The sequence below is a fragment of the Oncorhynchus keta genome, chromosome 26 (genome assembly GCF_023373465.1).
Source record: "Oncorhynchus keta strain PuntledgeMale-10-30-2019 chromosome 26, Oket_V2, whole genome shotgun sequence".
NCBI lineage: Eukaryota > Metazoa > Chordata > Actinopteri > Salmoniformes > Salmonidae > Oncorhynchus > Oncorhynchus keta.
In genome coordinates, this window is record NC_068446.1 from 34,930,556 (window position 1) to 34,957,753 (window position 27,198).

At 42.3% G+C, this 27,198-nt stretch overlaps 1 protein-coding gene and 1 long non-coding RNA gene across 8 annotated transcripts in view; one reads left to right on the plus strand and one right to left on the minus strand.

The window, feature by feature from the left end:
• LOC118358779 (calcium-dependent secretion activator 2) overlaps positions 1 to 27,198 on the minus strand; it is a 274,241-nt gene that overhangs the window by 223,530 nt on the left and 23,513 nt on the right. The window lies entirely within an intron of this gene.
• On the plus strand, positions 17,550 to 21,249 carry LOC118359309 (uncharacterized). Its single transcript, XR_004820636.2, has 3 exons — positions 17,550 to 18,865; positions 19,419 to 19,482; positions 19,688 to 21,249. It is a non-coding gene; the product is annotated as an uncharacterized LOC118359309 (long non-coding RNA).

Genomic DNA, 27,198 nt, shown 5'->3' on the forward strand with positions numbered 1-27,198 from the left:
GCACAGTCAGGTGGACCGGGGACAGCAAGGAGTCATCATGTCAGGTAGTCCTGGGGCATGGTCCTAGGGCTCAGGTCAGTTGAAACTGGAGCAGCAGCATGGCCAGGTGGACTGGGGACAGCAAGGAGATTCAGAGATGGGTTTTCCACAACTTAAACAAGTGTTTAGCCTTTCAACTGTGTGGCTACTTGTGAGATGAGGGAATTCTGATGTACCTGTTATTCATTGTGTTTAAAACTGTTCAGCACCTACTCTTATCTCCAGATAAACACTTTTATTTGATTTTTTTCATTATTTCTTCATTTTTCATTTTCAGAAGGAATGCTCTGCCGAAAGTTCAGTCAGCTGAAATGATAGCACTGCTTCAAAAAAAGGAAAACTTTGTGAGCAAGCAGAGTAATGGCCTCTTCATATAGGAAAATCATATGGGAAAATCAACAACACAAAATTACACGACTGGCCTCATACCTCTGTGTGTGTGTGTGAGTCAGGTGTGCGCTCTCTTGAGCATACCCATACAGTTGAAGTCGGAAGTTTACATACGCCTTACCAAATACATTTAAACTCCTTTTCACAATTCCTGACATTTAATACTAGTAAAAATTCTGTCTCGGTCAGTTAGGATCACCACTTTATTTACTGGATGCAGTTTATCACAGTGCCATCCGTTTTGTCACTAAAGCACCTTACACCACCCACCACTGCGACCTGTATGCTCTAGTCGGCTGGCCCTCGCTACATATTCGTCGCCAGACCCACTGGCTCCAGGTCATTTACAAGTCCATGCTAGGTAAAGCTCCGCCTTATCTCAGTTCACTGGTCACGATGGCAACACCCATCCGTAACACTCGCTCCAGCAGGTGTCTCACTGATCATCCCTAAAGCCAACACCTCATTTGGCCGCCTTTCGTTCCAGTTCTCTGCTGCCTGTGACTGGAACGAATTGCAAAAATCGCTGAAGTTGGAGACTTATCTCCCTCACCAACTTCAAACATCTGCTATCTGAGCAGCTAACCGATCGCTGCAGCTGTACATAGTCTATCGGTAAATAGCCCACCCATTTTTACCTACCTCATCCCCATACTGTTTTTATTTATTTACTTTTCTGCTGTTTTGCACACCAATATCTCTACCTGTACATGACCATCTGATAATTTATCACTCCAGTGTTAATCTGCAAAATTGTAATTATTTGCCTACCTCCTCATGCCTTTTGCACACAATGTATATAGACTCCACTTTTTTTTTTACTGCTGTGTTATTGACTTGTTAATTGTTTACTCCATGTGTAACTGTGTTGTCTGTTCATACTGCTATGCTTTATCTTGGCCAGGTCGCAGTTGCAAATGAGAACTTGTTCTCAACCAGCCTACCTGGTTAAATACAGGTGAAATAAAAATAAAACATTTTTTTTTAAATAAAACAATTTAAAAATGTGAAATGTCAGAATAATGGAAGAGAGAATGATTAATTTCAGCTTTTATTACTTTCATCACATTCCCAGTGGGTCAGAAGTTTACATACACTCAATAAGTATTTGGTAGCATTGCCTTTAAATTGTTAAACTTGGGTCAAACATTTCGGGTAGCCTTCCACAAGCTTCCCACAATAAGTTGGGTGAATTTTGGCCCATTCCTCCTGACAGAACTGGTGTAACCGAGTCAGGTTTTTAGGCCTCCTTGCTTGCACACACTTTAGTTCTACCCACAAATTGTCTATAAGATGGAGGTCAGGGCTTTGTGATGGCCACTCCAATACTTTGATATTGTTGTCCTTAAGCCATTTTGCCACAACTTTGGAAGTATGCTTGGGGTCATTGTCCATTTGGAAGACCCATTTGCGACCAAGCTTTAACTTCCTGACTGATGTCTTGGCTCTGTCATAACCTCACATGGTCTCTCCTATCATTGCTATGCAGACAACACACAATTAATCTTCTCCTTTCCCCCTTCTGATGACCAGGTGGCGAATCGCATCTCTGCATGTCTGGCAGACATATCAGTGTGGATGACGGATCACCACCTCAAGCTGAACCTCGGCAAGACGGAGCTGCTCTTCCTCCCGGGGAAGGACTGCCCGTTCCATGATCTCGCCATCACGGTTGACAACTCCATTGTGTCCTCCTCCCAGAGCGCTAAGAACCTTGGCGTGATCCTGGACAACACCCTGTCGTTCTCAACTAACATCAAGACGGTGGCCCGTTCCTGTAGGTTCATGCTCTACAACATCCGCAGAGTACGACCCTGCCTCACACAGGAAGCGGCGCAGGTCCTAATCCAGGCACTTGTCATCTCCCGTCTGGATTACTGCAACTCGCTGTTGGCTGGGCTCCCTGCCTGTGCCATTAAACCCCTACAACTCATCCAGAACGCCGCAGCCCGTCTGGTGTTCAACCTTCCCAAGTTCTCTCACGTCACCCCGCTCCTCCGCTCTCTCCACTGGCTTCCAGTTGAAGCTCGCATCCGCTACAAGACCATGGTGCTTGCCTACGGAGCTGTGAGGGGAACGGCACCTCAGTACCTCCAGGCTCTGATCAGGCCCTACACCCAAACAAGGGCACTGCGTTCATCCACCTCTGGCCTGCTCGCCTCCCTACCACTGAGGAAGTACAGTTCCCGCTCAGCCCAGTCAAAACTGTTCGCTGCTCTGGCCCCCAATGGTGGAACAAACTCCCTCACGACGCCAGGACAGCGGAGTCAATCACCACCTTCCGGAGACACCTGAAACCCCACCTCTTTAAGGAATACCTAGGATAGGATAAAGTAATCCTTCTCACCCCCTTAAAAGATTTAGATGCACTATTGTAAAGTGGCTGTTCCACTGGATGTCATAAGGTGAATGCACCAATTTGTAAGTCGCTCTGGATAAGAGCGTCTGCTAAATGACTTAAATGTAAATGTAAATGTAATGTTGCTTCAATATATCGATATAATATTCCTTCTTCATAATGCCATCTATTTTGTGAAGTGCACCAGTCGCTCCTGTGGCAAAGAACCCCACAACATGATGCCACCCCCGTGCTTCACGGTTGGGATGATGTTCTTCGGCTTGCAAGCCTCCCCCTTTATCCCCTAAACATAATGATGGTCATTATGGCCAAACAGTTCTATTTTTATTTCATCAGACCAGAGGACATTTTCCCCAAAAAGTACAATCTTTGTCCCCATGTGCAGTTGCAAACCATAGTCTGGCTTTTAATGGAGGTTTGGAGCAGTGGCTTCTTCCTTGCTGAGCGGTCTTTCAGGTTATGTCTATATAAGACTTGTTTTAATGTGGATATAGATACTTTTGTACCCGTTTCCTCCAGCATCTTCACAAGGCCCATTGCTGTTGTTCTGGAATTGATTTGCACTTTTCGCACCAAAGTACGATCATCTCTAGGAGACAGAACGCGTCTCCTTCCGGAGCGGTATCACAGCTGCGTGGCCCCGTAGTGTTTAAACTTGCATACTATTGTTTGTACAGATGAACGTGGTACCTTCAGGCGTTTGGAAATTGCTTCCAAAGATGAACCAGACTTGTGGAGGTCTACAATTATTATTCTGAGGTCTTGGCTGATTTCTTTTGATTTTCCCATGATGTCAAGCAAAGAGGCACTGAGTTTGAAGGTAGGCCTTGAAATACATGCACAGGTACACTCAAATTATGTCAATTAGCCTATAAGAAGCTTCTAAAGCCATGACAATTTTCTGGAATATTCCAAGAAATTTAAAAAGGCACAGTCAACTTAGTGTATGTAAACTTCTGACCCACTGGAATTGTGATACAGAGAATTATAAGTGCAATAATATGTCTGTAAGCAATTGTTGGAAAAATTACTTGTGTCATGCACAAAATAGATGTCCTAACCGACTTGCCAAAACTATAGTTTGTTAACAAGACATTTGTGGAGTGGTTGAAAAACGAGTTTTAATGACTCCAAGTGTATGTAATCTTCCGACTTCAACTGTGTGTGTGTATATGTGTGTGTTAGCTCAATAACAGTCACACAAGCATTGCCCAGTGGTCCTTTCTGTGCTGAAAATACTAGCTGGTGTGTGTGTGTGTATGTGTGTGTGTGTGAGCGAGCGTGAATGTTTGGAAAAGTACTCTAGAAATGTTTGAAGCAATGCAACTTGAGTCTAACACAGGGTGACCAAGCCCTGGAGCAAGGTGTGCTGACATTGACTTTAGTGGTATCTCTACCAAACAGCCTCTCTCCGCAAGGAAATAAGGGTCTGACGGAACAGATACATCATATCACGCCACAGACGTCTAAACCTGGACAGAGCCTCAGACAGATAAGTACAGACATAAATTGAGCTGAAACTCAACAGGCATCATCACCTTTCAAAAGGTCTCTTCACAGTTAAGGAGTCATGATCCGTTCGGAACGCTCATGGCAAGGCTTATTATTTACTATGGGGAGATAGATGAAGACGATAGATGAACGCACTCAACGCATTACACACAGATGGTAGATATACAGGGTTGCAGATTAGATTTAACAATGTTTGTATGAGGTGATTCAATGCAAGGACTAGAGTGAATTATCCAGCATTGTGTTCATCTCCACTGAGAGTGTGTGAGAAATGCATTGTGAATGGCAGGTGGGGTGGGAGGTGTGCACTAAGGTGTGTGTGAATGCACTCTAATTACAAAGTATTTCTCTCCTCTCTCATCAGAACAATTAAGAGCTTGTTGGCAAAACCAGCAATTCCTTCTGAATAGCAGATCAATAGACAGCCGTGTGTGTGTGTGTGTGTGTGTGTGTGTGTGTGTGTGTGCACGCGTCAGCTCAATGCCAGCCACTGAATAATTGCCCAGTCGTCCTTTCCATGCTGAAAATACGAAGTAGTGTGTCTATGTATGTACAGTGTGTAGAGGTCGACCGATTTAAAATCGGCATGGCCGATTAATTAGGGCCGGTTTCAAGTTTCCATAACAATCGGTAATCAGCCTTTTTGGTCGCCAATTATGGCCGATTACATCGCAATCCACGAGGAAACTGAGTAGCAGGCTGACCACCTGTTACACAAGCGCAGAGTCAAAAGGACCTTGTGGCTGCAAGGAGCCAAGGTAAGTTGCTATATAGCATTAAACTTCTTATAAAAAAACGATCAATCTTCACATAATCACTAGTTAACTACACATGATTGATGATATTACTAGGTTAACTAGCTTGTCCTGTGTTGCATATAATCAATCCGGTGCCTGTTAATTTATCATCGAATCACAGCCTACTTAAACTTCGCCAAACGGGTGATGATTTAACAACATCGCATTCACCAAAAAAGCACAATCGCTGCACAAATGTACCTAATCATAAACATCAATGCCTTTCTTAAAATCAAAACACAGAAGTATATATTTTTTAACCTGCATATTTCGTTAAAATAATTGTGTCACTTCTCTTGTGGTCAGAGTCAGGGTATATGCAACGGAGCAAGGTACAGAGAGATCCTTGATGAGGTCCTGAGTGCTCTGGAGCAGGTTCTCAGATTGGGGGCAAAGGTTCACCTTCCAACAGGACAACACAGCAAAGACAACGCAGGAGTGGTTTTGGAACAAGTCTCTAAATGTCCTTGAGCTGCCCAACCAGAGCCCGGATTTGAACCCAATCTAACATCTCTGGAAAGACCTGAAAATAGCTGTGCAGCGACGCTCCCAAACCAACCTGACAGAGCTTGAGAGCATCTGCAGAGAAGAATAGGAGAAACTCCCCAAATACAGGTATGACAAGCTTGTAGCGTCATACCCAAGAAGACTCGAGGCTGTGATCGCTGCCAAAGGTGCTTCAACAAAGTACTGAGTAAAGGGTCTGAATACCTATGTAAAATGTGATATTTCAGTTGTTGTTCTACAAACCTGTTTCTGCTTTGTCATTATGAGGTACTGTGTGTATATTGATGAGGGGGGAAACAACTATTGAATCAATTTTAGAATAAGGCTGTAACGTAACAAAAATGTGGAAAAAGTTAAGGGGTCTGAATACTTTCCAAATGCACTGTATGCGTGTCAGTGTGTCTGTGTGTGCGTAGGTGGCAAAGTGAGGCTAATCTCCTGGGCATTAAGGCTCTTCAATCAACCTGTTTTACCATGGATGCATACTGAAATTACATAGTGGGACAAAAAAGTATTTAGTCAGCCACCAATTGTGCAAGTTCTCCCACTTAAAAAAAATGAGAGGACTGTAATTTTCATCATATGTACACTTCAACTATGACAAACAAAATGAAGAAAAAAAAAATCCAGAAAAATCACATTGTAGGATTTTTAATTAATTCATTTGCAAATTATGGTGGAAAATAAGTATTTGGTCACCTACAAAGAAGCAAGATTTTTGTCTCTCACAGACCTGTAACTTCTTCTTTAAGAGGCTCCTCTGTCCTCCACTTTTTTGCCCCACTGTACCTGCCAGAGCCATGTTTCAGTTGCCTGACCACTCAAACTGAATAATTCCGCTGCTCTATTGTTCGCTACATACACTACATGCCCAAAAGTATGTGGACACCTGCTCGAACATCTCATTCCAAAATCATGGGCATTAATATGGAGTTGGTCCCCCCTTTGCTGCAATAACAGCCTCCACTCTTCTGAACAGGCTTTCCACTAGATGTTGGAACATTGGGGCGGCAGGGTAGCCTAGTGGTTAGAGCGTTGGACTAGTAACCGGAAGGTTGCAAGTTCAAATCCCTGAGCTGACAAGGTACAAATCTGTCGTTCTGCCACTGAACAGGCAGTTAACCCACTGTTCCTAGGCCGTCATTGAAAATAAGAATTTGTTCTTAACTGACTTGCCTAGTAAAATAAAGGTAAAATAAATAAAAAATATATAATAATTTCTGCAGGTACTTGCTTCCATTGAAGCCACAAGAGCATTAGTGTTGGGCGATTAAGCCTGGCTCGCAGTCAGCGTTTTAATTCATCCCAAAGGTGTTCGAGGAGGTTGAGGTCAGGGCTCTATGCAGGCCAGTCAAGTTCTTCCACACCGATCCCAACAAATAATTTCTGCATGAACCTCGCTTTGTGCACGGGGGCATTGCCATGCTGAAACATGAAAGAGCCTTCCTGAAACTGTTTCCACAAAGTTGTAAGCACAGAATTGTATACAATGTCATTGTATGCTGTATCATTCATGTTTCCCTCCACTGGAACTAAGGGGTATAGCCCGAACCATGAAAAACAGCCCCAGACCATTATTCCTCCTCCACCAAACATGGCACTATGCATTCGGGCAGGTAGCTTTTTCCCAGCATTCGCCAAACCCAGATTTGCCGGTCGGACGGCCAGATGGTGAAGCGTGATTAATCACTCCAGAGAATGCATTTCCACTGCTCAGAATCCAATGGTGGCGAGCTTTACACCACTCCAACCAAAACTTGGCATTGCGCATGGTAATCTTAGGCTTGAGTGTGGCTGCTCTGTCATGGAAACCTATTTCATGAAGCTCCCGACGAACAGTTCTTGGGCTGACGTTGTTTCCAGAGGAAGTTTGGAACTTGACAGTGAGTGTTGAAACCAGAGTGCTGAAACACGTCAGTCCCGTTCTGTGAACGCGTGTTGCCTACCACTTCGCGGCTGAGCCGTTGTTGCTCCTTAGTGTTTCCACTTCACAATAACAGCAATGGGTGTGACTGAAATAGCTGAATCCACTCATTTGAAGCGGTGTCCACGTAGACTATATTTTCACAAAAGTATGTCAATATGAGACCGCAATATTTGAAGTCGTTTGTTTTGACATCAAAACAAAAAAAGTAAATCAGCGATTGGATCATCTCTAACCAATCAGTATCAAAGCCATTTTCAAAATGCCACGTTACCCACGTGTGTTCTGGCTCTGGCCCAACCCATCGGTTTCTGGGACCAATGATACGGTCTAGAACGGATTTCCATTCTAGAAATTGTCGGGGAGGTATTTAGCTCCAGACTCCGTGCGAGAAGAAATCAACATCCGTTGGCGTGGTATTTTTGGGTCAGAGCAAGGAGTTTGGATAGCCAGGTAAATGTTTCAGAAACAGATATAACAACCTTTCACTGTGTTACCTTGGGCACACATTTAAACACTATTAGCAGCCCCAGTTGCCAGATTCAGACATATATAACACCACTGCTGGTATTCTGGGTTTTATGCTTCTTTCCATAAACAGCGTGACGTAGGCTGTAGAGTAGTGTCATCTACCGCTGCACGCTCCTTCTGAGAGCCATTAGGAGAGGCAATAGTGCGCTCACGTGTGATATCATCAGAGAATGCCACAAGCGGGCTCAGTCCCATCCCTCTTTCCCATCTCTCCCTAACCACGTTTCCATCCAGTTATGAGTAAAGTCTCACCATATAGAAAAAAACAAGACAGCTGTGATGGAAACAGGACGTGTCGGTATAATTTTATAAATGCAGACAGATAATTAATTTTATGTCAAATGAACAAATTATGTTAGAAATGGCTGTGAAAACACTTATGCGACATATTGATTTAATAACCATCATATCAGAGTAAACTTGGAGTCACGCGATGATATGGTGTGTGGTCCTCCCACTACAACTCAGGAAACCATGCGGTTTGTTAAGCTATAGATTAAATAAGTTATGAAGGACTTGACAGGGTGGTGAAAGTACACTGTGATGAGCTTCATGCTCCTTTCCAATAAATATTGAGGGTCTTATTCTGGTGGCATGATGATCCATGCTTGACTGACGTTTCCAAATAAAAATATCCATAATAATCTCATCATGTAGACTAGCCTACCCGCACTGTATCTGGAGCTATTGTTGGCTAGAACACATTTGGAGTAGGCACATTTGCTATTTAACACAACAGTTGTGACAAAATGATCGGGAGAGTAAAAAATGTGATGGAAATACATCTGCAACAAGTCTGTTTGGTGGAAACAGAACTCTGGCGGGAAAATGCACATTTTCTTTATGCGGATTTTAGAATATTTGCATGAAAATCTGTCGCCAATTGAATGGAAACCTAGCTACAGCCTCGCTCCATCTCAGTCTGTTGTACATTTCAGTGTACAAATTAATGTATAGATGTTTTCACATATCCATCTATTTTTCTCACACAGGATCTTCATTTGTTGCTGAGAATTTTCCTGCAGGATTATTTTTATACTGTAGCAAACTGGCACATATTAAGATACATACCTTAGCTCACCCGCTCTAACACATGTCTAGCGCAACAAAATGTTTTTTTTTTCCCATTTCTCTCAAATTCTTCATTCTGCAAATCCCCTACAAACCCCCTAGTAGCCTTTACCTCTGCACTCATGTTTCTCACGCCTCTCCAGTTCACCATTACTCAATCCCTCCCTCTCCATCACTATACCCACATTCTCTCGATTTTCTCAAGAGGGGACAGCAGAAGAGTGCATTTGGAAAGCATTCAGACTTCTTGAGTTATTCCACATTGTTATATTATAGCCGTATTCTAAAATGTATTAAATTGTTTTTTCCCCACCTCACTCTACCCACAACACCATATGACTAAGCAAAAATAAAAATTTCAAATGTATTAACAAATAAAAACAGAATTACCTTATTTACATAAGTTGCTATGAGAATTTAAATTAAGCTCAGTTGCATCCTGTTTCCTTTTATCATCCTTAAAGATGCTTCTACAACTTCATTGATTGGAGTTCACCGGTGGTAAATTCAATTGATTGGAAAGGCACACACTTGTCTATAAGGTGGGAGAACCTTCCAAAAGGACAACCATCTCGCAGCACTCCACCAATCAGGCCTTTATGTTATGGTAGAGCTCCCAGACGGAAGCCACTCCTCAGTAAAAAGGCACGACAGCCCACTTGGAGTTTTCCAAAAGGCACCTCAAACGACGAAACACTAGATGCTCTTGTTTGATTAAAACAAGATTGAACTCTTTATCCTGAATGCGAAGTGTCACGTCTGGAGGAAACCTGTCACCCTCCCTTAGGTGAAGCATGGTGGTGGCCATCTAAGCTTGTAGCGTCATACCCAAGAAGACTCGAGGCTGTAATTCACTGCCAAAGTTGTTTCAACAAAGTACTGAGTAAAAGGTCTGAATACTTATGTAAATATGATATTTCAGTTATTTTTGCTGTGTCATTATGGGGTATTGTGTGTAAATTGATGAGGGGGGGAAATTATGTAATCCATTTTAGAATAAGGCTGCAATGTAACAAAATGTGGAAAAATAAGAGGTTTTAATACTTTCCAAATGCACTGTATAGATATGGTACAAGATATAGATAGGTTTATGTAAAGGAGGAGGATTAAGCGTTGTTGATATGCAGTAAGGATCTGTTCTGGGACAAACCTGCTTGTGTCAGACAAAGCAGACAGAAAGGCAGGAAACCGCTCCCTCCCTGGGAAAACAATCTCTACTCTGCTTTACCTTCAGTCTGTACACACACATCTGTAGTATGAAAAAAGGTATTCAGGTCGTTCAGTGTTTGCCAAATACCGGTGTGCACTCTGCCCTCCCTTCTTGGGTTTCCTCTCTCCACTTCCTCTTCATTAGTCTCCCAGAGCACAGCAGGGCATGGTGGGTGGACCTGCTCCGCTACAGTCAGGACTAATTGACTAATTGTGTGTTGCCTGCTCTGCATCGGTCAGAGCTATTGAAATAATTTAAGAGGAGCACCAAGGGTGACTGTTCTATTGTGATCTGAGACACACCCTCGGGTGAGAACAGATGCAACCAAGTGCGCACACACACATACAAAGCTATTTATGGAAATTTTGAGGACCAGAGGTGACAGTTTGCCTCTATCCTAGTGGAAGACCGTGATATACTAACACTGTCAAACACACACCCAAGCAATGCTGCAATGGGTTACATTTTAGTGTGAACACTTTCTTCATGGAACTCCGTGTCAGATAAGTCTTTCTTCCATTGCGCATGTAAACACATTGGCTGGGGAAACTTGTTTAAAATAGGGGGCAGTATTTTCACATCCGAATTAAAAGCATGCCCAAAGTAAACTGCCTGTTACTCAATCACAGAAGCTAGAATATGAATATGCATGGTAGTATTGGATAGGAAAAAAACTAAAGTTTCTAAAACTGATTAAATAATGTCTGAGTATAACAGAACTTATTTGGCAGGCGAAACCCAGAGCACACCCATCCAACGGAAAACAATTGAGGTCATTGTGTTTTCCAATACTTTTCCATGGGAATCCTGATTTATTAGCACCCAGATTGCAGTTTCTATGGCTTTCACTAGATGTCAGTCTTTAGAAGTTGTTCGATGTTTTTCTTTTGAGAAATTAAGAAGTAGTGCTGATCTTTGCACGTGTCACTCTTAAGGTCTCTAGTATATTGGTGCGCGTGTTAATTTTCTTTGCTATTGGAATCTGTTTATCCAGTCTTAAATTTGATAGATTATTTACATTTTAGGACACCAGAGGTTGGATTAGGAACGTTGTGTGAAATGTTTGGACCAAGTTTACAGGTAACTTATTAGACACTTTGTAGTCATGTTGGGCGAGTTGGAACCGGTGTATTTCTGAATCAAACGTGCCAAAGAAATTGACATTTTGGGGATATAAAGAAGGAATTAATCCAACAAAATGACAAATCATTGTGTCACAGACATTTGGGATTGCAAAAAGAAGATCTTCAAAAGGTAAGGCATTTATAATATCGCTATTTGTGACTTTTGTGTCGCTCCTGCACGGTTGAAAAATGATTTTCATGTGTTTGTATGCGGGGCGCTGTCCTCAGATAATCACATGGTGTGCTTTCCCCATAAAGCCTTTCTGTAATGTGACAGTGGCTGGATTAACAAGAAGTTAAGCTTTATTTTGATGTATTACACTTATATTTTCGTGAATGTTGAATATTGATATTTCTGTAGTTTGAATGTGGCGCTCTGCAATTTCAACAGATGTTTTCAAATCTATCCCACTAACAAGATTGGCGCTCTAAGAAAATGAGAAAATGTCACAATATGGTGCAGAGAGTTTGATTTGGCTGCTGGGGGCAAGGAAATCCCCAGCTCCGCTAAAACCATTACTTCCGTAAGGCAGTACAGAAAACGGCAGTACAGAAAAAGTGGAGTCGCAATTCAATGGCTCAGAGACGAGATGTATGGGGCAGGGACTCCAGACAATCATGGATTACAAAGGGAAAAACAGCCACGTGGCGGACACCGGCGTCTTGCTCCCGGACAAGCTAAATACCTTCTTTGCCCACTGAGGATAACACTGTGCCACCAACGCGGCCTGCTCCCAAGGACTGTGAGCTCTCATTCTCCGTGGCCGATGTGAGTAAGCCATTTACAGTTGGATCCTAGTAAATTTACATTTAATCCTAGTAAAACGTCCCCATTTTAGGTCAGTTAGGATCACAACTTTAAGAATGTGAAATGACAGAATCATAGTAGAGAACTATTTATTTCAGCTATTATTGGGTGAGTGAAGTTTACATACACTCAATTAGTATTTGGTAGCATTGCCTTTAATTTGTTTAACTTGGGTCAAACATTTTGGGTAGCCTTCCACAACCTTCCCACAATAAATTGGGTGAATTTTGTCCCATTCCTCCTGTCAGAGCTGGTGTAACTGAGTCAAGTTTGTCGGCCTCCTTGCTTGCACACACTTTTTCAGTTCTGCCCACATTTTTTATAGGATTGAGGTCAGGGCTTTGTGATGGACACTCCAATACCTTGACTTTGTTGTCCTTAAAGCCATTTTGCCACAACTTAGGAAGTATGCTTGGGGTCATTGTCCATTTGGAAGACCCATTTGTGACCAAGCTTTAACTTCCTGACTGATGTCTTGAGATGTGGCATCAATATAACCCACATAATTTCCCCTCCCCATGATGCCATCTATTTTGTGATGTGCACTAGTCCCTCCTGCCGCAGAGCACCCCCACAACATGATGCTGCCACCCTTGTGCTTCAAGGTTGGGATGATGTTCTTCGGCTTGCAAGCCTTCCCCTTTTTCCGCTAAACATTACGAAGGTCATTAAGGCCAAACAGTTCTATTTTTGTTTCATCAGACCAGAGGACATTTCTCCAAAAAGTACAATCTTTGTCCCCATGTGCAGTTGCAAACCATAGTCTGGCTTTTGTATGGCAGTTTAGGGGCAGTGGCTTCTTCCTTGCTGAGCGGCCTTTCATGTTATGTCGATAGAAGACTCATTTTACTGTGGATATTGATACTTTTGTACCTGTTTCATCCAGCATCTTCACAATGTCCTTTGCTGTTGTTCTGGGATTGATTTACACTTTTCACACCAAAGTACATTCATCTCTAGGAGACAGAACGTATCTCCTTCCTGAGCGGTATGACGGCTGCGTGGTCCCATGAGGTTTATACTTGCATACTATTGTTTGTACAGATGAACGTGGTACCTTCAGGCATTTGGAAATTGCTCCCAAGGATGAACCAGACTTGTGGAGGTCTACAATTTTTTGTCTGAGTTCTTGGCTGATTTCTTTTAATTTTCCCATTATGTCAAGCAAAGAGGTACTGAGTTTGAAGGTAGGCCTTGAAATACATCCACAGGTACACCTCCAATTGACTCAAATGATGTCAATTAGCCTAGGAAACTGTTTTATGGTCTCCTAACCAATTGTGCTATTATGTGGGGGGTTTCGCGATAGTTATTAAAGTATAAAGTATTTTGTACATAATGCTTCTGCAACCGTATCTTATGGCAGAAAAGAGCTTCTGGACATCAGGACAGCGATCACTCACCTCGGATTAGACAAAGATGTCTTCAACAACAACAGCAGCAGCAGCAGCAAGCAGGACTCACACGATATTCTCCAAACAACCCACAGGGCAGATGATCTTCGGATGTTTTCACTCACGAGACTCCCAGTTACACAACAAAATGTTCCTTTTGGTATAAAAATAATCTTTATGGAACCAAAATACCTCAGTTTGTTTGTCACGGTATGTTCAGAAATCCACAGGAAAGAGCGGTCACGATAACGCAGATGTATATTCCAAATAATATCCAATGTCCACAGAAACATGTCATACGTTTTTTATAATCAATCCTCAAGTTGTTTTTAAAATATATATTCAATAATTTATCAGTGTGTGTAGCTTTTTTAATAACAGTGGGAGAAACAATGGCCGCTTTACTCAGTTGCGCAAAACTCACTCAGAGCCCCCACCTATCCACTCACACAATGTGATCCTTCACGCTTATTTTCCTAAATAAAAGCCTGAAACTATGTCTAAAGACTGTTGACACCTTAGGGAAGCCATATAAAAATGAATCTGGTTGATATCCCTTTAAATGCAGGATAGGCATGCATAGGAACAGAGAGGTTTCAAAAATAAGAGGCACTTCCTGATTGGATTTTCCTCAGGCTTTCGCCTGCAATATCAGTTCTGTTATACTCACAGACAATATTTTTACAGTTTTGGAAACTTTAGAGTATTATATCCTAATCTGACAATTATATGCATATTCTAGTTTCTGGGGCTGAGAAATAGGCCGTTTCAAATGGGTATGTTTTTTTAGCCAAAAACAAAAATACTGCCCTCTACACGCAAAAGGTTAAGTTAGCTGACGACACAACAGTGGAAGGCCTGATCACCAACAATGACGAGACAGCCTATAGGGAGGTCAGAGACCTGGCCGGGTGTTGACAGAATAAAAACCTATCCCTCAATGTAACCAAGACTAAGGAGATGATTGTGGACTACAGGAAAAGGAGCACATCCCCATTCTCATCGACGGGGCTGTAGTGGAGCAGGTTGAGCGCTTAAAATTCCTTGGTGTCCACAACAAACAAACTAGATTGGTCCATGACAGTCGTGAAGAGCGCACGACAAAGCCTATTCCCCCTCAGGAAACTAAAAAGACTCGGCATGGGTCCTGAGATCCTCAAAAGGTTCTACAGCTGCAACATCGAGAGCATCCTGACTGGTTGCATCACTGCTTGGTACGGCAATTGTGCGTATAGGGTAGTGCGTATGGCCAAGTACATCACTGGGGTAAAGCTGCCTGCCATCCAGGACCTCTACACCAGGTGGTGTCAGAGGAAGGCCCTTTCAAAGACCCCAGCCACCCCAGTCATAGACTGTTCTCTCTACTACTGCATGGCAAGCGGTACCAGAGTGCCAAGTCTAGGACAAAAAGGCTTCTCAACAGTTTTTACCACCAAGCCATAAGACTCCCGAACAGGTAACCAATGGTTACCCGGAATATTTGCATTGTGTGCCCCCCCCAACCCCTCTTTTACGCTGCTGCTACTCTCGGTTTATCTTATATGCATAGTCACTTTAACTATACATTCATGTATATACTACCTCAATTGGGTCGACCAACCAGTGCTCCCGGACATTGGCTAACCGGGGTATCTGCATTGTGTCCCACCACCTGGCAAACCCCTCTTTTTATGCTTCTGCTATTCTCTGTTCATCATATATGCACAGTCACTTTAACGATACCTACATGTACATACTACCTCAATAAGCCTGACTAACCAGTGTCTGTATATAGCCTTGCTACTCTTTTTTCAAATGTCTTTCTACTGTTGTTTTATTTCTTTACTTACCTACACACAACCTTTTTTTGGCACCATTTGTTAGAGCCTATAAGTAAGCATTTCACTGTAAGGTTTACACGTTGTATTTCGGTGCACGTGACACAAACTTTGATTTGATTTGAGAAGCTTCTAAAGCCATGACATAATTTTCTGGAATATTCCAAGCTGTGCCTTGAAAACGGGACATGGTTCCCAATGGTTTTAGCGGAGTTGGGGGACAAGGAGGAAGGAGACCAAGGAGACCCCAGAACCAGGCAAAACAATTGCTCTGTACCTTTTTATTGATATCTATCTATATTCATGGATTGCACCTACGTCACAACAGTTTTCTGAGCATTCTCAACCGGAGTGGCTGCCATATTGCTGTCCGAAAAAGTAATAAATGTGTTTTCTGCATTATTATGCATTTTGCATGACACTTCAACTTTCTATGGCAGCCATGTTAGTCTCCATTAACATTACATCCGGAATACTTAAACAATGCCATGTAACTGAATGTCTCAAAATGGAACAATATTCAAGCAGGTTGCCTAACTCTCTCTCACACACACACACGCACACACACTCTTCTCCACCCCTCTCTTGGTGACAGCGTGTTGACTGCACCACATTTAGAGCGTGACGTCTCCCGGCATCGTCATGGCAACATCAGTTCCACCGCATGACAAGTATCGGCTTCTCTAGACCAGAGAGCTAACCGCTGCTTATTGGGAGTAATGCATATTTTCTCCATATGTGAACAATCATACAGGTGAGAACTACAGTAGACATTCTCTCGCTTAGTGACACACACTGTGTAGGCGCACAGATGTAATACTACATTGATACAAAAGAGCCTTCAAGCGCTGCAAATCCCCCAACTTCTGCTTTCGGTATGTCTTTAGGTATTACACTGCACAAGCACACACAATCTCCTACATACAATAATCATACCAGACAATCTGCAGTAGCCTTGTGTTGGAAGCACTCAAGTCAGACAGTTCCAATCCCTGAAATCAGTCAATCCACACCAAGGATTTTCCCTTTCAGCAGGGAAATAACACTGACAGTCTGACAGACTGCCACCAGATAGGGGAGATGCTGTATGAAGGAAAACAAGCATTCAAGATGTAGTAAATCCTGGTGAACAAGATACAAAATCCTGCCAGAAAGATGACACCTGTGGCCTTAGGAAAGAACACACCCTATAGTTAAATACACCCTCCGCCTGCTTTGCAAAACAAACTACTAAGACTAACTGACAATCTGCTTTTGAAAACACACTTAGGCCTAATGCGCCTTTAGCTATTTCAGAATCCATTCTAAATAGAACAAGTATTGACATTCACATTGTTAGGCATCATTCAAATACATTATAATATAATAATAATAAATACATTCATGAAGTTCAGTATTCCAATGCACTTTGAATACTAGATAATCTATCTAGACTTGAAGGCTAACACACACATGTGTGAACCTCCCCCAAACTCTGAGCAAACAGCTGATCTGAGAGTTACAGTGCTTTCAGAAAGTATTCAAACCCCTGGACTTTTTCCACATTTTATTGTGTTACAGCTGAATTTAAAATGGGCCTACACACAATATCCCATAATGTCAACGTGGAATTAATGTTTTGAACATTTTACAGATTAAATAAAATGCTGAAATGTCTTGAGTCAATAGGTATTCAACCCCTATGATATGGGCAAGCCTAAATAAGTTAAGGAGTAAATATGTGCTTAACAAGTCACAATCATTTACATAGACTCAGTCTGTGTGCAGTAAGTGTTTACCGTGTTTTTGAATGACTACCTACCTCATCTCTGTACCACACATACAGTTTAAGGTTCTACAAATGTTTTCCAAAGCCTGACAAAAGAAGGGCGCCTATTGGTAGTGGTTTCTCCTTTAAAAGTTGCGTCATACTGCGGGACACCCTGCGTGCTGCTGCAGCATTCTGTGGCACGTATTTCCATTCTTAGCCATTTCTTCTGTTAATGCAAGTTATCGCTAGTTTGACCACCAGAGGGCATATTTGAGAAACATTTGATAGTACACCCTATTGGTATTAAAACCTTTTTTGTAATAACATAGTACATGGGATTGATTTGAGAAAATTTGGCTTAATAGTATGGTGTTTCCATTCAGAGAAATTGTCAGTTTGTAAATTCAGACCGTTTTGCTCTTGGAGAGCACACTGGACGTTCGGGCTGAGGAGTAGGGTTGATTTGAGCGTTTTGACCTTGCAACGGCAGTCAAGCACCCAAGCTAATGTTGGCTAGCTACTTCCAGACACAAATGAGAACTAACCATTTCTCACCCTAGCAGAGCTGGTAAGTAAGGCAGTTTTAGTGTTAACCAGAGCGTTGGTGACTGTAAATGTCCTGCTGGAAACAATTTAAATTACGCTTTTTTCCCGACGTTTACTGACACAGGCCATATTCAACGGGTGTTGAGCGCTCGTAAAGTATTTTTTCTGCGCTCTGGTACACTGAGTGCTCTGAAATCCCGTGTAGAAAGTAGGCTTTTGTTGCGCGATGGGTAACGATGCTTCGACGGAGGCTGTTGTCCATGTGTGCAGAGGGTCCCTGGTTCGGGCCCAGGTAGGGGCGAGGAGAGGGACGAAAGCAAAACTGTTACACGGATACCATTTTAAAAATCAGGAGAATCTCCTATTTGTAATTATGTAAGTCTGGGCAGCGAGCTCGTTTGTCATCGATCGCTAGACCAGAAATAGTCCGAAGTTTATTTTTTTCCCTACTTTTTCATTACGCAGACATAAGCACAGTTGACACCATCGAGGTGCGGATGTTTACTTTCTACACAAGTTGTTTTTTTCCAGTTTCGTCCGAGGAACAGATTGTAGTGGTAAAATAAAAAGATACATTTTTAATGGAATTCTAAGCAGCATTGTTCAGCTATTAGCCCTCCTCCCCAACTTGAAACAAATTGATGTTCCCATCGCATTCCTTTCCCTCTTCCACACATCATTCTACTCCCGAGTGGCCCGCTTGTGAGCGTGTTGGCAGGATATGGCAGAAACTTCGGTTGTGCGTCAAGAATTCTGCATACAGTAGCATGTTTGTATGAAGGTGTGGTTATTCACAGGCAAATTGTTATATGCTATGGAGGTACATTTGTCGAGAGAAAAACCTTTATTTTCAATCAAAAATAGTTGTTCTGAAAGGAGCATTTTTCAGACACAAAGGAAGTCAAAGCGGACACCTACGAAGATGGCATCGCAGTTGTTTTCATATCTATAAAAAATAAGCTGTTTCCTTTACGTTCAGAGAGCAAGCTGACCAAGGGGTCGAAAATGTAGATATTGCCAGATGTTCACTGTCCGAGGAACATGCCATGGAAGCTGTATTGCTGGCAAAAGTTTCCATAACCAGAGGTAATTAAAGGTTCTGTGTTCTTTTTCTCCATCTCTGCCTGTCTTGTTGTACATGGAACCTGCCTCACTTGCATTAGTTAAAAAATAAAAAAAAAGATATCAGCTGCTAATTTTCAGATTTTACACCACATAAACACAGCCATTTTTCACTGGACTATCTGTTGCTGATTTGATTTCCCTGGGGGTTAGCCTTGTAATAACCCTGGGGGTTAGCCTTGCAATAACCAAGTGGTGAGACACATAGCCCTTTATATTTACAATTCTTCAGGTACACTCCGATAGGTGTCTGCGTCACATACCGTATCTTCTATTGACATGATCTTCTATTGTTTGTCTTCATGTGTCTGTTTTTCAGCATAAACCTTTAAGGTGAATGCACCAATTTGTAAGTCGCTCTGGATAAGAGCGTCTGCTAAATGACTTAAATGTAAATGTAATAAAGTACTCTGGAGCCACTTCGTGTGGACACCAGGTGAGACCACACACACACACACACACACACAGAGTCTCTTCTTCACTTCATCCCGCTCTCCCTTCTCTCTAAATCCTCTAGGTTACATCAGTTGTTTTGGTGAACCCCTTCCACATCTGAAATGGCTGCCACAGCATGATCATAGGTGAGATGTCACTTGGTCGGGTCAACAGGAAGTATTATTAAAGAGATGCTATATATTGAAACAGACAGACGTAGTAGTCCCAGAGTTAATGATCCAAGGTCAGTTTTGCATTTCAACTCCTGATGTAAGATGACTGACCGAGTTAGAATTTAAAAAACAAGGCTTAATCATGCTCTCTCTCTATCCATTTGTCACTCGACTGCAGGTATGTTTTGATGTGAGAGAGGAAGCCAGTCCCATCACCACCTCACCAGTTCTTAAGATAACCAGCTTTTGGCCGAAGGTTAGGAGACACCGCAATTGTGACGAACTCTGAGAATTTCAGGGTAGCACTAATTCATGAATCATATGCCGTCTGCCACTATTCTTTCCCCTGTCTTCTACACCTCTTTCTTCCACATTTTATAATGCACACCATACAGTCGTGGCCAAAAGTTGAGAATGACAGAAATATTAATTTTCAAAGTTTGCTGCTTCAGTGTCTTTAGATATTTTATCAGATGTTACTATGGAATACTGAAGTAAAATTACAAGCATTTCATAGGTGTCAAAGCCTGTTATTGACAATTACATGAACTTGATGCAAAGAGTCAATATTTGCGGTGTTGGCCCTTTTTCAATTAACTTCTGGGTCACATCCTGACTGATGGCAGCCCATTCTTGCTTAGAGTTTGTGGGTTTTTCTTTGTCCACCCGCCTCTTGAGGATTGACCACAAGTTCTCAATGGGATTACGGTCTGGGTAGTTTCATGGCCATGGACCCAACATATTGATGTTTTGTTCCCCAAGCCACTTAGTTATTGCTTTTGCCTTATGGCAAGGTGCTCCATCATGCCGGAAAAGGCATTGTTCGTCACCAAACTGTTCCTGGATGGTTGGGAGAAGTTGCTCTCGGAGGATGTGTTGGTACCATTCTTTATTCATGGCTGTGTTCTTAGGCAAAATTGTGAGTGAGCCCACTCCCTTGGCTGAGAAGCAGCCCCACACATGAATGGTCTCAGGATGCTTCACTGTTGGCATGACAAAGGGCTGATAGTAGCACTCACCTTGTCTTTTCCAGACAAGCTTTTTTCCAGATGCCCCTATTAAATCGGAAAGGGGATTCAGAGAAAATGACTTTACCCCAGTCCTCAGCAGTCCAATCCCTGTACCTTTTGCAGAATATCAGTCTGTCCCTGATGTTTTTCCTGGAGAGAAGTGGCTTCTTTGCTGCCCTTCTTGACACCAGGCCATCCTCCAAAAGTCTTTGCCTCACTGTGCGTGCAGATGCACTCACACCTGCCTGCTGCCATTCCTGAGCAAGCAATCAGCATGACCGAGTGATCTCCAACCTTGTCCTCATCAACACTTACACCTGTGTTAACGAGAGAATCACTGACATGTCAGCTGGTCCTTTTGTGGCAGGGCTGAAATGCAGTGGACATTTTTGGGGGGGGATTCAGTTCATTTGCATAGCAAAGAGGGACTTTGCAATTAATCTGATCATTCTTCATAACATTCTGGAGTGTATGCAAATTTCTATCATACAAACTGAGGCAGCAGACTGAAAATTAATATTTGGGTCATTCTTAACTTTTGGCCACGACTGTATGTGCATTGAAGTACAGATTGAAATTGTATTTATAATATTACAATTATCATAATTATTATGCATTTATAACATCTGAATAATGGACTTCTTTTAATAAAGCGTTTCACATTCTCCACTGGTTGAAATGAAGTATTACATCTAAATACTATCCTGTGTCCTCAGATTAATGCAGCTGAAGGGAGTTAGATATGCATAGTTTTTTTCTGTATATATGAATTACAAATCAATCATGTTTATAGTCCATTGCGTAGTTACAAAGTATAATCATTGATGTCCCGGGAGCAGTAAACACTGTTGAAGTGTATAATTGTAATACATACATGCAGACACAGCATCATTCAAATAATGGAGTTTGATATTATTTTTCAGTCATATCTCAGAGATTCATACCTGAACCACACCTTGATTTGCCAAGGAAGAGGACATGATCAGTGAATATATTCAATGTACAGGATACCCATATTGTATCTCATGCGTGGTAATAACTACAGTGCATGTGTATATAGGACTTGCATAATTGGCACAATAAAGTCATTATATTCTACTCTATCCATAGGCTTCATTAATGCCATTCAGACTTGAAGTTGATGCAACCACTATGATAGGGGAGGTTCATAGATTGGTATGAATATTATTTCAGAACGTAACGTTTTAGGGTCCATACACAGATCGGCTACACACTGTAGCTAGCTACACATCCATAGGCATAGTTATTTGTTATCCTACACTACACAATAAGCAAGTAAATAGTTAGCTAGCTATGTTACTTCAGCTGCATTGCAAGGCAAGTTTAGATAATAAAGATAATATATGCCATTTAGCAGACGCTTTTATCCAAAGCGACTTACAGTCATGTGTGCATACATTCTACGTATGGGTGGTCCCGGGGATCGAACCCACTACCCTGGCGTTACAAGCGCCATGCTCTACCAACTGAGCTACAGAAGGACCATTCAATTTGAAGTAAATGCTTTAGCTAGCTAGATTCTTTACATCCACTGTTTCACAAGACAGCCTGGTTTGCTGGTTTCCTCAGGAGTCCCTAAAACATTAGGAGAATGAATTTGTAATTCCTGTTTAACACTAGCTAGCTGGCTAATGTTAGCTAGTCAGATAAATCGCTATTTAGCAAGTTTCGTAAGTGAACTTTGACAACAACAAAAAATGCACAAACGTTTGTCTCTACATTAACTAACATATTCCTTAGTTTTATTCCTCAGTCATATTCCTGTACAGTTTTTGCTTGACTTGTTATGTTATAACTTACATTTGGTTCCACCGTAATGTTTTGACAGCCATCCTTGTTGAAGAACGCAAGTGTAGCTCGCGTCAAAATTCGTCATTGGAACCACACGATATGACTGGTCATATAAAAACCTTGGGACCCAAATGCATAACGAGTGCTCCAACTCCCCCTTGTGGTAGTCTGGAGCAATGAAACAGTGACGCTGAGTACCTCAAAGTCCGGCAGTGCAAGCTTGCAACTTTTAAAGGAGGAACCACTGTAGGTCATTGAATATCCCTTTGAACATGTTGAAAGTTATTAATTACACTTTGGATGGAGTATCAATACATCCGGTCACTACAAAGCTACAGCATCCATGACAATAACCTAAAACATTACACCAAATATACACTGGAGTTGCTTTCCAAGACATTGAACCATCTTGAAAATCTATGGCAAGACTTGCAAATGACTGTCTAGCAATGATCGACAACCAACTTGACAGAGCTGGAAGATTTGTGCAAATATTGTACAATCCAGGTGTGCAAAGCTCTTAGAATTTCCGGTAAAGTCTAACATGTTATCACTTTGCATTATGGGGTATTGTGTGTAGATGGGTGAAAGAATATATATACAGTACCAGTCAAACTTTGACACACCCACGCAGGAAATAACACATATGGAATCATGTAGTAACCAAAAAAGTGTTGAGATTCTTCAAAGTAGCCACCCTTTGCCTACGTTGTACTATTCAACGGCTTCATCAATAAGTGCATTGAGGACGTCATCCCCATAGTGACTATGTACAAACCACAACCAGAATCCATGGATTACAAGCAACATTCGGACTGAGCTAAGGGGTAGAGCTGCTGCTTTCAAGGAGTGGGACGCTAACCCGGAAGCTTATAAGAAATCCCGCTCTACCCTCCGATGAACCATCAAACAGGCAAAGCTTCAATACAGGACTAAGATCGAATTGTACTACCCTGGCTCCGACGCTCGGATGTGGCAGGGCTTGCAAACTATTAGACTAAAAGGGGAAGCACAGCCGAGAGCTGCCCAGTGACACGAGCCTACCAGACGAGCTAAATAACTTCTTTGCTCGCTTCGAGGCAAGTAACACTGAAACATGCATGAGAGAATCAGCTGTTCAGGACGACAGTGGGATCACGCTCTCCGCGGCCAATGTGTGTAAAACCTTCAAACAGGTTAATATTCACAAGGCAGCTGAGCCAGACAGATTACCAGGATGTGTACTCCGAGCATGCGCTGACCAACTGGCAAGTGTCTTCACTCACATTTTCAACCTCTCTGTCTGAGTCTGTACTACCAACATGTTTTCAAGCCGGCCACCATAATCCCTGTGCCCAAGAACACGAAGGTAACCCGCCTAAAATGACTACCGACCCGTAGCAATGAAATGCTTTGAAAGGCTGGTCATGGCTCATTGCAAAACCATTATCCCAGAAACCCTAGACCCACTCCAATTTGCATACCACATCAACAGATCAATAGATGCAATCTCTACTGCAATCCCCACATAGACAAAAGGAACACCTGTGTGTGAATGCTATTCATTGACTACAGCTCAGCGTTCAACACCATAGTGCCCCCAAAGCTCATCATTAAGCTAAGGAACCTGGGACTAAACACCTGCCTCTGCAACTGGATCCTGGACATCCTGACGGGCCGCCCCCAGGTAGTAAGGGTAGGTAACACATCTGCCACACTGATCCTCAACACAGGGGCCTCATGGTTGCGTGCTCAGTCCCATCCTGTACTCCCTTATTCACTCATGATTGCACGGTCAGGCATGACACCATCATTAAGTTTGCCGATGACAACAGCGGTAGGCCTGATCACTGACAAAGATGAGACAGCCTATAGGGAGTTCAGAGAACTGACCATGTGGTGCAAGGACAACAACCTCTCCCTCAACGTAATGAAGACAAAGGAGAAGATTGTGGACTACAGGAAAAGGAGGACCGAGCACGCCCCATTCTCATCGACGGGGCAGTAGTGGAGCAGACAGAGCTTCAAATTCCTTGGCGTCCACATCACCAACAAACTAACATGGTCCACGCACACCAAGCCAGACGTTGAGAGGGCACGACAAAACATATTCCCCCTCAGTAGACTGAAAAGATTAAGCATGGGTTCTCAGGTCCTCAAAAGGTTTTACAGCCGCATCATCAAGAGCATCCTGACGGGTTGCATCACTGCCTGGTATGGTAACTGCTCTGTCTCCGACCGCAAAGCACTACAAGGGATAGTGTGTTTGGCCCAGTACATCACATGGGCCAAACATCCTGCCATCCAGGACCTCTATACCAGGCAGTGTGCGATGAAGGCCCTAATAATTGTCAAAGACTTCAGCCATCCTTGTCATCGACTGTTCTCTTTGCTACCGCACAACAAGCGGTACCCGGAGAACAAAGTCTAGGTCAAAGAAGCTTCTAAACTTGACTATGTACCGGTACCCCCAGTATATAGCTCCGCTATTATCATTTAATGCTGCTCTTATTATTTGTTATTCTTATTGCTTACTTTTTTTTAGGGATTTTCTTAAAACTGCATTGTTGGCTAAGGGCTTGTAAGTAAGCATTTTACTGTAAGATCTATCTATACATACCCGTTGTATTTGGCACATGTGACAAAACATTTTATTTGATGACAGCTTTGCAAGCTCTTGGCATTCTCTATACTAGCTTCACCTGGAAATCTTTTCCAACTGTCTTGAAGGAGGTTCCCTCACGTGCTGAGCACTTGTTGGCTGCTTTTTCTTTCACTCTGCGGTCCAACTCATTCCAAACCATCTTAAATGAGTTGAGGTCAGGTGATTGTGGTGACCAGGTCATCTGATGGAGCACTCCATCACTCTCCTTATTGGTCAAATAGCCTTTACACAGCCTGGAGGTCTTTTGGGACATTGTTCTGGTGGGGGAAAAAAATTGTGGGACTATTATTGTGGGTAGCCTTGCTGGTTAAGTGTGCTTTGAATTCTAAATAAATCACAAACAGTGTCACCAGCAAAGCCCCCCCACACCTCCTCTTCCATGTTTCACGGTGGGAACCACACATACGGAGATCTGTTCACCTACTCTGCGTCTCACGGCAGTTGGAATCAAATTTGGACTCATCAGACCAAAGAACATATTTCCACCGGTCTAATGTCCATTGTTTTTTGGCCTAAGCAAGTCTCTTCTTATTGGTGACCCTTAGTAGTGGTTTCTTTGTAGCAATTCAACCATGGCCTTTTTCACGCAGTCTCCTCTGAACAGTTGATGTTGAGATGTGTCTGATACTTGAACTCAGTAAAAAAAAACATTTATTTGGGCTGCAATCTTGAGGCTGGTAACTCTAATGAACTTATCCTCAGCAGCAGAGGTAACTATGGGTTTTCCTTTCCTGTAGTGGTCCTCATGAGAGCCAGCTTCATCATAGCACTTGATGGTATTTCCAGATTGACTGACCATGTCTTAAAGTAATGATGGACTGTTTCTCTTTGCTTATTTGAGCTGTTCGTGCCCTAATATGGACTTGGTCTTTTACCAAATAGGGCTTTCTTCTGTATTCCACCCCTACCTCGTCACAACTGATTGGCGAAAATGCATTAAGGAAAGAAATTCCATAAATTAACTTAAGGCACACCTGTTAATTGAAATGCATTCCAGGTGGCTGGCTACCTCATGAAGCTGGTTGAGAGAATGCCAAGAGTGTGCAAAACTGTCAAGGCAAAGGGTGGCTAGTTTGAAGAATCTCAAATACAAAATATATTTTGATTTGTTTAACACTTTTTTGCTTCCTACATGATTCCATGTGTTATTTCATAGTTGATGTCTTTACAATGTAGAAAATAGTCTAAATAAAAATAAAAACTTTAATGAGTAGGTGTGTCCAAACCTTTGACTGATACTCTATATAATCCATTTTGAATTCAGGCTGAAACCAAAAAAAAATGTGTAATAAGTGTGAGAGAGAGAGACCCGTGTTAGCCATGTATCCCTGCCTTTCTCATGTGGAGGGGCTTGCTGAAAGAGTCTCAAGAGCAAAGCCATTCAGACGAACATATGCCTTTTAGCAGACGCTTTTATCCAAAGCAACATAGGTCACACTTCCATACATCTTTACATATGGGTGGTCCCGGACATTGAACCCTCTATCCTGGCATTACAAGCACCAGGCTCTACCAACTGAGCTACAGAGGACCATCAAAATGCGGTATAGGATCTTAAGCACTTACAAATTTGTATCGATATCTTCAGGTTTCTTTCTTCCCTTCTCTTCCTTTTGCAGGACGTAACATATATGAAATGGATAACACAGCAAACAATTGTGCACAATTTTCAGGGACCCATTTCTGCTCGTGAGCACTACTTTCAAAACTACTGAAATTAGGGTTGTGACGATACCAGTATCACCATACTCAGTGGTACCGTGGTAAGGAAACAAAACATGAAGCAGACTTAATTTAGGGGAAAACAGTTCTAACATTGGAGACAAACAGCCTGATGCTATCACCCAGAATCACACATTTCCTTTCCAAGCCATGTTACATACAAAATATTTAAGTCTGCTTTGTGTTTTCCTTTTTGCCATGGAAAAAAAAAAAATCAGGTATGGTAGTATCGCGATACTGGTACCGTGGCAATCCTAGGTGAAATTAAACAAAATCTTTGGAGCGTCACTTTAAGCACCTTCTTTGTTTTCTCTTCTCCAGCAGCATAGTGGCAGGGGCTGTATTTCAAATTACATAGCTCTTCAATGTACACTTATGTAAAACATACAACCATATAAAGATAGAATTTTCTGTCTCTCGTTTGCGGCGCTGTTGTCGTCGTCGTTTCGTGTTGATGAAGTCATGTCTGCTGGTTTAATGGGGTTTCAATATGTTTTGTAT